Genomic DNA, 15,225 nt, shown 5'->3' with positions numbered 1-15,225 from the left:
TTTCAACTTCAGCTAATGTTTAGTGTAGTAAAGAGCTTCTTATGGTTTTTATTTCTCTGATGACTAATGTAGCTTAGAATTTCTTCATGTTTTACTGCTGTATCTAAATATGACATATTTTTCTACCCATTAAATCATCTTTAAATTTTATAAATGATTTTTGTAATGTTCAATGTATAGAAGTTAACTATCTTTAAATATTCTTATTTTCTGATACTTCATGTCAATTTGATTATGTGTTTGAATTTTTTTTTCTTATTTTGGCACCACAATTATTTGAATTGATCATGCCAGTGATTTATACAAAGATCAAATAATTTTCTTCATATATAAAGTACAATTTATCTTTTATATTATTCTTGGACATTTTGCATTACTAAACTTATACATTGGTTTTAATACTGATACATAGATGGGTTCACATTTTTACATAAATGATCCCATCATCTGAAAATGGGAAAACATTATTTTCTTTACAATTTTATTTCGTTTATTTGTAACTTTTTGTTATGACTAAGGCTTCCAATACAATGTTAATAGAACTGGTTAAAATGGAAATATTTTATGATTCTTTATTATCAACAATTCATATTATTTACAACCAATTTGCAGTTGATATCAGTCATTCAGTTCCATGTAAGATATTTTACTTTTCAGTACCCCAATTTTAACTTTGTGTTTCTCTGTTGAGATTTTTTATGTTTTTCATATGTTTCAGGAGGATTCTTATTTAACTAATGGAGAGTAGATTTGATACCATTCTTGAGAAGTTTGCCATTTACAAATCATGAGCATTTTTACTTTCTTTTTTTGTAAGGGGACCTTTTCTTTCTTTCTTTCTTTTCTTCCTTCCTTCCTTCCTTCCTTCCTTCCTTCCTTCCTTCCTTCTTTCCTTCTTTCTTTCTTTCTTTCTTTCTTTCTTTCTTTCTTTCTTTCTTTCTTTTTCCTTTAGGAGAATGTTGCAATTTTTATTTCTGTAAACAACTATGCTAGTTAGGTCTAGGTACACATATTTGCTCTCCAAATACAGACAGTAGTTAAAACTGAGTTCCATTTTCTTAGCTTTTACTAAGTGGTTTGCACTTGTTTCACATACAGACCAAGTGTGAATGACATAGATGTGAGTGGTTGGGATCTTAGTTTAGTTCTTTAAACCATTGTTGCTATGTCATGTCTGTCCCACCTATAAGTAGTTCAGAATTAGCCTGAAAATGTGGATTCCCAAACTGAAAGCATGGCCATCTCCAGTTCTTTCCCCGGTGAGATTTCCCTTAAATGAGAGGGCCCAATGTTTTGTTTAAGAATTTTTTTTGTTGTTGTTGTTGTTGCTGTTTCTTTTGTTAATTTCTCTTTCTTGAATTTAATTTTTTTTAACTTTTAACTTTCTTGGAATATGCGCTTTTGGTGCCCTGAAAAGTGTCCTCCCAAATTAAAATGTTGAAATGCTAATCATCATGATCTCAGAATATAATGTTATTTTGCATTAGGGTTGTTGAAATGAGTTAAGATGAGGTCACACTGAAATCAGGTGGACCCTGAATCCACTTTGATATGCTTGATCACAGAGAGATGCTATGTGAAGATTACAGTTGTACTGGAAAAAATCAAGGATGTAGGAAACAGACTGGGAGAGATACTTCCATAGAATCTGTAGACCTAGCCAGCAACTTGAAGTAGGTTTTTGTCCAATAGTACTATAAAACAAACAAACAAAAAATTCTTAAGCCATCCAGCTTGTGGTACTTTGTTATGGTATCTCTGTCAAATTGATATCATCCTCAAATATTTATTTAATTTTTATTTAAAACAATAGTTAAGGAAGCAATAATATATGATCCCATGTCCCTAAAAATTTCTTTACTTTGATGTCATTCAAGTGTTAAAAGGGATACAAATTAATTGTTCAATCCCCTTTTTACTCACCTATCAATTCACTATAATATTGTGATGCAGTTCAGTAGTAGTCTAAGCCAATGTAGTCTTTATATTTTTTCTCCATTACCTATTTCTCTTACCACTTTTATCCTCATGTTATATACTGGCCCATTACTTTAAAGCCCTTGATTTTTTACAAAATCTGTTGATTGAGTCTTAATTAGTTATTAATTCATGTTTCGCATTTTTCTGATTCTTCTTTCTATAATTCTAATTTTATGAATATAAAATTTGCTGGATTTATTTTCTCTTGTAGTTACATACACTTTTCTGTCTGCTCTATCTCATAATAAAAAAAAACTTTTACTTTGTTTTCCACATCATCAATTGGTCTACAAACTCATCCCAATTTCATTATTAGTTATTTCAACAAATACACGATTACACACACAATTTCTAGAGATCTCTACTGCTTTTGTGGATTCATGGCAATAATAGCATCTATTTAATGAGATCAATATTGTATCAGCTTTCCTTTAATATAATAATGGGGAATTTCCATTTTCCTCTACTCTTTGAAATTATGCTTTCTCCAGCTAAGTCAATCTGTTGGTCATTTTGAGTTTTTCCTTTTGTGAAATTAATGATATTTTGAGTGTTTTCTTTTAACATATAAAAGGCAAAGTAGAATGATTCACTCACATAATCAGTAAAAATTTTCTTAAAATTCAGAAGCCCCTTCTCCTGAATGTGTGGGCTTTCAGCATGCTCTTGTTATCTTGTCACTGTTTGTAGACTGGCAGAATTTGCTTTTGTGTTAGTGGATAGAGCATATGGCAAGCAGTCAGACTCCAGCTCATCATTTATATAGGGCCCTTACATTGTATGTGGAACATTCACTTTCTAGAAATATTTGTGTTTTGCTTTTCTATTTTAGAATTTTGTGTCCAGGATGGACATTTTTGCCAGTCTGATTTCCATCAGTGTAATAAAACACAACTTAAAAGAAAGATCTATTTCAGCTCATGAGTTTAGAGTTTTCAGTCTGTGATCAGCTGGCACCATAATTTCTGGGTCTGAGATGAGTCAAAACATCATAGTGGAAGTATGTGGTGGGAAACAGCTTTTCTTCTAATGGCAGCTAGGCAGTAGAATGAGAAAGGAATTGTTCAGAAACAAATTGGGACTTTCAAGGACATGTCACTGACCAACTTCCTCCAATGAGGTCTTACCTCCTAATGTTTCTAACCTTCCAACAGCCCACCAGCTGGAAACTAAAATTTTAATATGATTCTTCTCCATGAATTGCCAAAATCTTGTTCCAGCATTGTTCAAAAGTCCAAGTTCATGACCTGTGAGGGACATTATTACCCTAGGCACAAGTATGACTCCATATATGGTGCAACACTACATCGTGTACAGAGATATGAAAAGTTGTGCTGTGATTGTGTACAATGAATCAAAATGCATTCTGCTGTTATAAATATGTAATTTAAATTAAAAAAAACCAATAAATTTAAAAACAAGTCCAAGTTCAAAGTCTCCACTGAGACTTAAGGCAAATCTTAACTGTGAGCCCCTGTTTAAAAAAATAAATAAATAATTCCAACATAGAAGGATGAGACAGGTTAAACACTCCTATTCCAAAAAGAAGAAATAGGAAATCAGCAAGGAAAGATCAGAGTAAAGTGACATCAAAACCCAGCATGATGAACATTAAGTCTTATAGTTCCATGGCTAGTCTTTAAAGTATATGGTGGTAGGATGTGGGACTAAAAGGTCTTGGGCAACCTTGTCTCTAGAGCTTTGTCAGTTGTAGCTTGCATGGCCCCTCTTTTGGGAAAGGTCCGCTTGCTGCCTGCAACTTCTCTCAGTGGACATTACATATTTTTCATAACAATAACTTCCTTTGGACTCTTCAGCTTCAGCTGTACTCTCATAGCTTTACCTATTTTCCTCTCATGGATATTAGAAAGGGACTCTGACCTTGCCAAATACTTTGCCCTCTGAGACGTTTCTTTTAAGTGTGAGCATATGGCAGGCAGTGTGAGTAAGTATCTCTGTGATCACACAATTGTTGAATTTTGTATGATGTCATACCAGCACAACATGGACATGGTCAAATTCTGATGCAAACACAGCAGCAGCTGAGTGCCCTTTGACCATTGCTAGAGTAACCTCTGAGTTTCTGGAGAGGTGAGCAAGATGAAATGAATCCTGAGGAAACACCTTCTGTGATGGCCATGTGGGAGAGGGTGAGCAAAGTCCCTCTTCTCAAATAAAAATTTTATGCCTTGAAGCTTTTGAACCTATGAGAGCTGGCATCTTGCCAATTTGTGTGATGACCTGAAGGCATTTTTACTATTGTCCTAGTGTAAAGTGTTTTTTTTTGTTGTTTTATTTTGTTTTGTTTTTATTTTTTCTTTTTTATTTTTTTTTATTTTTTTGGTCCTAATGTCTTCAGCAATCATACATGCTTGGTTGCAATTTTAAACACGCTTCTTTTCTGGCCAAACTTTATGTTTTTCAAATATTTCCACATTTCCTTATCCTGTTGATTTTTAATATATTGGGCTAAAAACAGTTGAGAAAACTCATGATACAGATTGAATGCTGTGCTCCCTTGAAATTTTTTCCACAAGTAAACAAGTCCTGCACCTTTAAATTCAGTCTCACACAAAGTCTCAGGACATGGATAATATGTAGACAAGTAGTTCTTTGCCAAAGTACATCACAAATAGCTTTTATTATCATTCTAAATAGAGTTCTCATATCCATGTGAGACTTCATGCACAGTTTTTTCTCTCTGCATTCTAACCACCATTCTGAACTTGTGGTGTGAGCTCCATCAAACTCTGTTACAGAATTCTAGAGATTCTCTAGCTTGTATCTTCAAAAGATTCTAAACTTGGAATACAGACCAATTCCAAATGCTTCTGAAACACATTGTCAGGTATAGTCATGACAATGATTTCACTCTGGCTATCAATTTTCTGTGTTAATCATTTTTCCATCACTGTTAAAAAATACCCAAAATAAACAACTTAAAAGAGAAAAATCTTTATTGTTGTTCATATGTTATGTTGTAGATATTAGTTGTTCCCCAGAATCTCATCATGAGCCAATGCAAGAAAATTTAGAGGTAAAATGATTCAATTATGAGATCCTTAACCTATTCCATGCATTAATCCCCTGATAGGAATTAGCTGGGTGGTAACTATAGTCAGGTAGAGTGTGGCTGGAAGAGGGGGTTCACAGAGGCTGTCTCTTTGGGGGTTATATATTTTGTCAATTGTGAGGGTTCTCTCTTTCTCTCTCTTGCTCTCTCTCTCTCTCTCCCCTCCCCCACTTCTTCACTCTAAGCCCCTTTTCCCGCCACACTCTTTTGTTTGTCATTACCTTATTCCCTCAGGAATCTGGCCACCTATGGACTACGACCTCTGAAACCATTAATCCCCAAACAAAATTTTTCTCCTCTAATTATTCTTATCAGGTCTTTTGGTTATAGCACTGAAAACACTGACTGAAACACACAGTTTCAGAGGTTTCAGTCCATGTCTGTTTGACTCTGTTGTTTCTGGGCCTGCAGTGAAGCAGTACATAATGGTGGACAGGCATGATAGAAGAAAGCTACTAACTTCATAGCAGTCAGGCAGCAGAGAAAGAAAGAGTAGGAACCTTGGGATAATATGAATCTTTCAAAGGCATATGCCCTCAGTGACCTTCTTCCTGTAACTAATACTTGTCTTCTAAACTTCCAACACCTCTCCAGATTACCAACAGCCAGGAATCAAACCTTCAACACAAAAGTTTCTGGGGTCCATTTCAGATCCAAACAATAGCAGACATCCAGAATACTTCCCTTTTGATTTCTCTCTGTAATTTAAGACAACAGGAATTCCATTTCTCCTCAAATTGGTCAAAGTTTTTATCAGAAAAATTAAAATAGAAAAGTTACAGTGGTGCATGTCTACAACCCCACTTACTTGGGAGGTTTCCAGAGAATGATTGGAAGTTTTGAGTTTGGTCTCCACAACATGTCAAGATGCTGTAGCAAAACAGAATATAAACCTGATGGGGGTAGATTCAGTTTTAGCATGTCCCTGGTTCAATCTCTATTACCACAAAAAGAAAAAGAAAAGATTGATTTTATTCTGATATAAATGTTTTTCTAGCCAATATAATAAGTATTATTGCATGAGGGAAATGATTCTGAACAACTTTTATGTCTAACTGATGGAGAGTATGGATGATGTATTGCAATGTGTACATATGCTGATGTGGAGTTTATTCTCTCTATTTCTCTGTTCCCCACCACCACTTCTGTTGTTTTTTGGCAGCACCATAGAAGCACCTGCATGAAAGGTGACTATATAGGTACTTACAGCAGTGGAAGATGGTGCTAATCTGTGTGACTTCTCTCTTTACCCTGAGTTTCCTACGGAACATGTAGCCACCTCTATGACTCCATGGGCTACTGCTTTTGCCAGATTTCAGAGAAAGAACACATTCTTCATAACCAATTGTTCTTCTCTTATTTCACTGTGAAAGAACTGGTACTTACAGACTTTGCATTTCTGAACAAGAATACAAATTTGCATGATGGAATTTGCAGATTCTTGACCTAAGGTTGTTTGGTATGTTCACATAAAAATAATGATCCTCAGGTTACAATGCAGGTATTCTCTATAAAGTCTCTCTACTCATAGTTGCCCAATACCCTTCATATCAGCTTTTTCCAGAGAGTCAATCATTTTGTATATCCAGACATTCAAGTAGCATTTAAATGACTAACAGTAGTGATTGCTTGGGAAAAAGAAACTTGATGACATGGAGAAAAACAGGAGCCAGCATCAATCTACTACTTAATCTAAGTCTCATATGTATGATATTTAAGCATCTAAAACAGCATTTTATCTGTGCTAAAGTCTTCTTCTTTTAGGTGTACAGAACTACTGTAAACAGTTTACTTCTGCAATTCCTTTTATAATTAAAAATAAACATAAAAAACAAACATGAAAGCAATTACATCGACATTTTAAATATTTACTTGAACATCCTGTCATGTTTACAATCCACATTCAACTTCTTAACTTACTTCTTTATTAAATTCATTTGTTCTCTCGGTAAGTGGAAAGTAGGAAGTCAAAATTACATGACTAATATGTATAAAGATCACTGTAATAGTTCTGTCTACTAACTTATCTCCAAGTATATATGTTTGTTGTTAGTTTACAAAAAAAAAAAAAAAAACAGTCCCAGTAGCCTCACAAAATAATTAACTTTTATCAATCATAACTTTCTTAAGTTGTAAGTGACTCCAACTTTCAGGAAATATGTAGCAAATCAAGTTAATGTCAATTGGCAAATTCTTTAAAAATGTAATAATTGTAGTAATGACTCCATAGCTTTCTTAACTAATGTGTTTTCAAATTCTAGGGTGAAAGTAACATTTTTGCCTCCTGGATATATGGATTTCTATGCCCAAAATGAAGCAGACAACAAATTGCTCCATAGAATATGCCTTGTAGTTGAGCAGTGAAGACACAATGTACCTCGTATTGATACAGTTAGTCATTTCACTTTTCCTGTGGCACCTGGATCTTCATCTGTTTTATTCCATTTTTATTTTAGGGAACAAACTATAACCATGAGAACATTTGCAGTACTAGTTTCCACAGAGTTGTAGAATTTTAAAGCTGTAAGAAACCTCAGAGATTAGCTCACTTAGCACATTAGGAATTTCTGAGATTTTGGCAGGCATGAAATCAAGTCGCAACAAAAGAAAAATATGTGCCACACAAGATTTGCGTTTTTAAAAAAAAAATGTGTTAGAATAGAACTTTTACTCCTAAATGTATACTCCTAACAAGGATGTTCATATGCTCCGGAGGCACTCTTTTGTTCCTGAGGTTTAAGCTATTGCTCCTGATAGAACCACATTCATTGCTATAACAGCCCTCCCACAACCTTTCTGAAAACAATCCACTGAAACTTAATGTTGGGTACTTTCAATGGGAGCATAAATTTAGAGCTAACTCTGTGTTGGCAGAGAGGTACTTTCTTCAATAGCAATGGTAGCTACAGCTGTGTTTAAAATGGAAATTTTGAAACGGCAGCTTAGGTATTCAATTTAGGTAGACATTTACAGAAACGTAATTTGGAATAATATATTTTTAAATACCTTAGTCTCTAGAAATAATATCAATCAGGCCATTGCAACCATGGTACCACAGTGCTGAGGAGATATTAGGAGTTAACAGTTAGTTATAAGAAAAGCTAATGGGGTAGATCAGATAAGCAGTTTATAAGGGGACTGAAAGAGAGTAGACTCATTTCCTTGTCACTTAACTAATTCTGCCAAATGCAGCTGAGGACAGTTTCTTAGCATCAAACCAAATGAATTTTATGGCTAACCTTCTTTTTCCAAACTGTAAATGACAATTTCTTTCTTTATTTCTTTCTTTCTTTTTTTTTTTTTTTTTTTGCTTAGACTTATTTTTTAAGTGCTAGGTTATTTGCAGTATAGTACAATATACTCCTCAGAATTTAAGGCTGATGAAGGACGTAAAAGAAACAAAAATATTTCTTTCATGAGAAACAGCTAAAAATTTTAGAATGATAAAGGAAACCTACACTTGGACCTTGAATATGTCTCTGAGCAGTCCCTGAGGTCTCTTTATTGCAGGAATTTAATGACCTGGAATTCCTTTTTTTTTACTTTAAAAATTCTTCCAGCATGCTTAGAAATACACTCAGCTTGTTACTCATATACATGATATTATAATGCAGTAATGACCATACCCATGGGGAAGTTTTCAATATGCTGTGCGCAGCAGACAGTTAGCTCTTGCTTATGTAGTATCTCAGTTATAGCTGCAACAACAAATTACTATAGACTGAGTGGATTAAGTAACAAACATTTATTTCTCATAGTTCTTGAGACTGGAAGTCTGAGATCAGAATGCCAGCATGGTCCAGGTCTGGTGAGGGCTCTCTTCCAGGATGCAGATAGCCATAATCTACTTTTAGCCTCACATGGTAGAAGAAGGCAAGAGAGATCCTGGGGTCTTTTTTTTTTTAATAAAGTCATTCCATTCCTTAGCCTACTCACCTCCCAAGGCATCGCCTCCTAATATACTCATGTTATGTATTAAATATCAACAATTTTGGGGAAGAAATAAAAATCCAATCCATATATGGGTTAATTTACATTCTTTGATTATTCTTTGGTAAATAACAGTTAACTCTCCTGTATGATTAATAATTGGTGAATATCAAGCTGAATTTTTAAGACTTCATTAGTGATATAGGTAGTTGGAAATCACATGAAGCACAGTTTTAGGATGTTTCTTGCCAAGGAACTTGAAATAATTTCAAATAACAAGCAGATGAAATAGAAACATGCACACAGCTGAGCATGCAATACAAAAAATCTTATGACCAAACCAACATTGATTTTACACACCTTCAAGAAAGAGTTAATGGTGATATATTGAATTTCATTCTCATTCATTTTAATTGGTCATCCGAATCAATGAATAAACAAAAATGTAAGTGATGATTCGTGGTTGGATACATATTATCATATATTCACTTTATTTTGGTACTCATTGCTAATACTTTCTGCTATTGCAATTCATAGATTTCAGGTGGCTTGTATAACAAAGTTTGGATGGTGATCATTGGTTAGAGGACATTCATGACTCAAAGCAAATCTGGACTATCAAAACTGTGCTCACTCATAAAAAACAACCTCATATACTTTGATTACTGCCATAAATCTTTGTCTATATTTACATGATATACTTTAGAGTTAATAAGTACTCCAAGATAAAAATCTTGATTTTTTTCATTAGTCTTTTTTTTTCTCTGAAGCAGATATTTTAGTGTAGGTTGTCCCATATGATAACCATTAGCTATATGTGTGCTGACTTAATATTATATTTACATTATATTTAATTAAATAAAATAAAAGCTATATTTCTATGTGACACTATCAATTTTTCAAGAATTCAAAAGCCATATGGCATCCTGTGACTATTATTTTGAACAGCACAGAATGTTTTCATTCATTGAAGAAAATCTGTATTGGCAGAAGTGATCTGGTGAAGATTTTCTACCATTCCTTGTCAATAGTCATTGATCAACACATGCACACTGAAATTTAATTTTGTGTGTTATTAATAAAAATCCTAATTAAAAAGTTTTCTCAGTTTATATCAACTCCCTATATTCTTGGTTACCTCTATTAACAGCACCCCTTCTACAATTGCTTATAGTGTAAACAACTGCATGGATAACAACTTTTAATGCAAATCTTTCCTAATATTCTTAGCCTATTAATTTTTATGGAACAAATATAAAACCTGGGATAATAACTGATTTTAGTGTAGTTAACTTAATTCAAGCCAGATAAAGAGCCATTACTTCTTCAACTAAGTTATATAATGATTTGAAATAATATTTTCCTTTCAATTTCCAAGGAAAGATAAATAAAAAAAATGTTCAGGTAAATTGAATGTTTTTGTTTATTTGCTTCCTATCCTGATTTTCTCTTCATATATTTTCACTCCAATGTGCTTTATTTTTAATCAAGGAGAAGAGGATAGAAGTAAAACACATGGTACTGTATTTGGTTCTTTTTTTTAAAAAAAAATTAGTTGTTCATGAACACAATATCTTTATTTTACCAATTTATTTTTATGTGGTGCTGAGGATCAAACCCAGTGCCTCACATGTGTGATACAAATGCTCCACCACTGAGCTACAACCCCAGATAAATTTGGTCCTTTACACTATTGTATTTGATTTTTAAACTATTTGCATTTGGAGGAATCTGGCTCTAATTTTTGCTAGCACGTCAAGATCCATAGAAGTATCCAAGTTAGATTTTTTTACAAATAGATATTTATTGAAGGATTACTATAAGCCAGTCACTCTTCTAAACAAAAACAAAAACAAACAACAACAACAACAACAAAAAAAACTGGCAGCAGAGAAAGAAGTAATTTAGCTATTTTGAGAAGGGACATTCAAAGCAGTAGGAATTCATCATGACACTGTGAGAAGAAGCCAATAAAGACATTTGAAAGAAAATGAAGCCAGTCTTAAGTACCACAGCAGAGTAAGCAGATACATAATATAAAAAGGATGATAACAGTAGAAAATAATAGGGACTTAATTCATGTAGAGAAGAGTGCCAGCTGTTGTCACTAAAAGTTTACCAGGAGAGGAATGGTAAGAGTTCATTTACTTTATAAATGGATGAATCTGATGCTTTGTTGGCAATAGACTCTGTTCTGGGAAAGGACAGATATAGGACTACAATAGAGGACTAATATTTATCCAAAAAAAGGTTAATTAGCACCTGTCTAGGGAATTGTTGATTCAGATCATGAGAAGAGAACATATTCTGGATATACTTTTAAAAGGGATCCCTTAGAATTTTCTCATGACTAAGAAGTGCAAAGTGAGAGAGCACAAAGAGAAAAATGCATCTCTTTTTCACTCCTGGGAGCAGCTTGTTAATGGATCAGTCATTAAGGGAGATGGAAAAGAGCGATCTCCATCTTCATCAATAAGTGAAACAAAGAAGGATGGAGAGGTAAATTTGTTAATTTACTAATAATGATTCTTAATACTGTAAGATTAGATGAAATCATCAATGGGAAGTGTAGAGAGAAAATTTCCCCCAGATTAAACCTGAAACACTCTTGTATAATGAGGACCAAAATAGAAGGAAGAACCAGCAAAGAGACTGAGAATACACAATGGAGGGAATTCAATGAAAACAGGTAAAACTGGAGCAGACATTTGAAGGAACAGAGAGAATAGTCTCCTTCACCAAAGGAGCTCTACATGCCAAGCAAGATGAATACTGGATTTATCAACTAATAGGGAAAATTTTGATAAAGATATGAGTACAGAAGACTGATAAAAGAACACATAAGGGAGAATAGAAATGGAGTGTTTGCAGAGAGTGTGAGTAAATTCTGTTGAAGATTTTTGCCATATAGAGGAGAAAATAAATTTTTAGAAGGATAAATGAAATAGAAGGCATAGAATCATGTAAGGATTCTCTAGGGATTGAGAAGTGAACTATGGAAGAAAAGTTCATAGATAAGAAAAACCAGAATTCATCCATGCAGAAAGTTAAAAAGATCATACTGTATATAAAACAACATGTACCCATTTGATAGAAATATCTAGAAGTTCTTTTTTGGGTGCTTCTCAGTCTTTGAAGTCATATCTAAAATTAGATCATTTGATAATATCCAATAGTTATTATACAAATGAGAAGCAACAAATATGCAAAGAAATTGTTTTCTAGAAAATACAACATGTAAATCATTAGGTAATATTAGGAGTGATGTGAAACTGATGGCCATAACAAAATTGAATTCTACTAATCAATGATTTTTTTCCCTCCTTCCTTTCATTGGCAGATAGGAATAAAGGCTTAGAAGAGGTAAATAATTAGATTAAATCATGGTTTGTGTGGATTATTTTAAAGATTTTTCTTAAAAAGTGAGAGAGGAAAAAATATTTGAAGGTTCATTTAAAAGTGACTATAAAATTTAAATAAGGAAGACAGAATATGTGAGAGTGGTTGGAGAACAATGGAGAACAAAAGATTTTTTTCCCCCCGAGTAATTCTATTAATTAGTCCTAAGAACAAATGCTGGATAAAAGTGATAGTAAACTGAAAGCTAATGTCTGTGTATACTGAAGGGTTTGACTGCAGATGCCTACATCATGGAGGGCTACTAGACATGACAGACTGGTGACATCAGACTCAGAAATTAGGACTCTTTAACAAAGAAGTGGGCATAACACTGAGAAAGAAATAGACACCTATATTTTAAACTGTGTGGTTGCCGGTGTGGATTTCCATATGATATTTTAAAATTATAAAACATGGAATTTAGCAAAATGTAAGAATGAATGCTTTCCTATTTCTCCTTTTCTTATCTTTTTGTCTTAACTGCTTTCATCTCTTAGACCTCATTCTTCCTGCAGAGTGAAATTGTCTGAGACTAGTATGAGTGCTACGACTGCATACTTGATAGGCTGACCTTGGTCTCAGGCTACTTTTTGAACTGCCTGTGTTGTTTCTCTGCTGCCCTTCTACCCCCTATGCAGAAGTTAAAGGCACATTTGATCGGTCTCAATATGCATGTCTTTTGTACAGCTTCATGGTGTGAAAGTCCATTGCTCTTAATAGTTTTACTTCCCAGGGTAGTTCTACTTTTTCTCCTTCAAACACATTAACCTCCTAATCTTGTGAACATAGAGAGGAAAAGATAATATACCAGCTATAAATATATTCAGTAAAGTCAGGCTGCTTATTTTCAGACTGAACATGCTGTTCTATTCCTACTACCTCTATTAGGAAGAAAAAATGTGATGTAGGTCACTCTTCATTCACAACTGAATTGAAAGGATTAGAAATATTTCAAAGAAAACCTTAGGGGGCTATTTTTAAAACCCAACCTAAAATAATCCAAATGGATTTGAGATCTTTTTAAACAGTTGAGCTTGTGTATTAAAAATAAACCAAATGATATAGTTCATCTCAACTAAAATCCACTAAGGAATGTTTTTAATTTGATTAAGATACATCATAATAGTTAAGGATTGAGCCACTAGGGTGAGAGATGATAAAGCTTATGAAATTACATTAATGATTTTTGTAGTATAACATTTGATTTTCAGCAAACTTTGTACTGGAAATAAATATTGAACCACTTTGTAAATGTTTCAATTGCCCTAGGTTTAGAGTAAATAACTTTGCTTGTGCTCTGTCCAGCCTGCTCCATAGTAACAAATTTCATAGGAGCACAAACCAACAACCTCTTGACTCAGATTTGTTCTATATTGATATTACCATGCTAGGATACAAGATACCAAGAAAAACACTGAGGACACATCCACCACCACATTTATACCTAAGCTGCACCTTCCATAGGCTGCTTTCAGCCAAAGATTGAGCATAGCAAGGGTGCCAAGGATGCCATCCCTGTAAGATGTGGAACTCTTCTGATAGATGACATTAGCTCAAAGAGTTATCATTAGCCCGACCATATCTTCCTTCAAAATGCATTACAATAAAAAACTCTGCTCTTCCTCCTTTTCAGAAGACAGTCCTGCATTCTGGTCATATGGTTCTCCTACCTCATCTGTCCCCAGTAAATCACCTGACCTTTTACTTCCATCTCAGTAGGTACCTCACAGATGACCTGAAATAATCCAAAAGATTCCTGAAACATTCCAGGAACACAGAGACTAAGAAGAAAATTTAGTGCTGTCTCACTCACCAACAAGCAATTGAAGATACCACTTCCCTGAATGGTATCTGGGACACAAGCAATCTCTAGGACAATGTGGTCAATCCATTGCTAAATGTTTAAAGATTGATGACCTTGTGAAATGTCTATATGGAAAGAAGCAATACTTCATATAAATTATCCAGGCATTGGAAGCACAGAAAGAATGATGCTGACAAAGACAGGGGTAGTAGTTGGTTACAGCTAAGTTATTCTGATGACTTACCAAGAGAAAATAAGAGTTTAGAAATGGTGGAGAAGCTGAAAGTGTCTAAGCATGAAAGCCTGAAATTGAGAGCTAAGTGGCTTCAATTTCCTATAGTAGCAGAGTAGGCATATCTGAATTTTTATCTGAGTAAAGTAAATGTTGGTCTTTCAAGGCACAGAGTTTCAGAGGTGTTTGAATGCTTAGAAAATGCAGATTAGTTATGGTTTGATTCTCAGCACCACATACAAATAAATAAAAAAAATTCATCATCAACTAATAAGAATATTTAAAAAAGAAAAATAAAGCAATATCAGTACTGCACTTTGACTATGAAATACTAAAATTCCAGGTATGATATAAACCTTCAGTGAATATAAAGAAAACTGACATCCAAGCACCCAAAAGCCATGCTCAATTCATCCTCCTAAAAAATGCAAAGACTGCAACCTTATTAAATAAGTCACTATGATTTATTCCTTTCTTCTATCTTATGTGAATTTTTCGTTCTCAGGACACAAAAAGACATACTCTGTTTCCACACAATTTAACTCTATTATTCACTAATGTATATAGGACATGTGTTTTCCTCTAAAGCCACTTTAATCCTGTAGGGTCAGATGACATGTCTTGAACACACTCAGTGTATACAACTTCCTTCGATTCCAAATACCTAACATTGTGATGTCTCAAAAGAGCCTCATTTCATATATACTGAAACACAAAACTTTCTCAAAGATGTAAGACAAATATTTTTCCTTTATATGATATGTTAAAAGCTTTTCAAAATATATTACTCAAAAAGGTTATGCATCT

Source organism: Callospermophilus lateralis (assembly GCF_048772815.1).
Source record: "Callospermophilus lateralis isolate mCalLat2 chromosome 11 unlocalized genomic scaffold, mCalLat2.hap1 SUPER_11_unloc_2, whole genome shotgun sequence".
NCBI classification, from domain to species: domain Eukaryota; kingdom Metazoa; phylum Chordata; class Mammalia; order Rodentia; family Sciuridae; genus Callospermophilus; species Callospermophilus lateralis.
The sequence above is the reverse complement of the archived record's forward strand: the minus strand, read 5'-3'. Positions refer to the sequence as shown.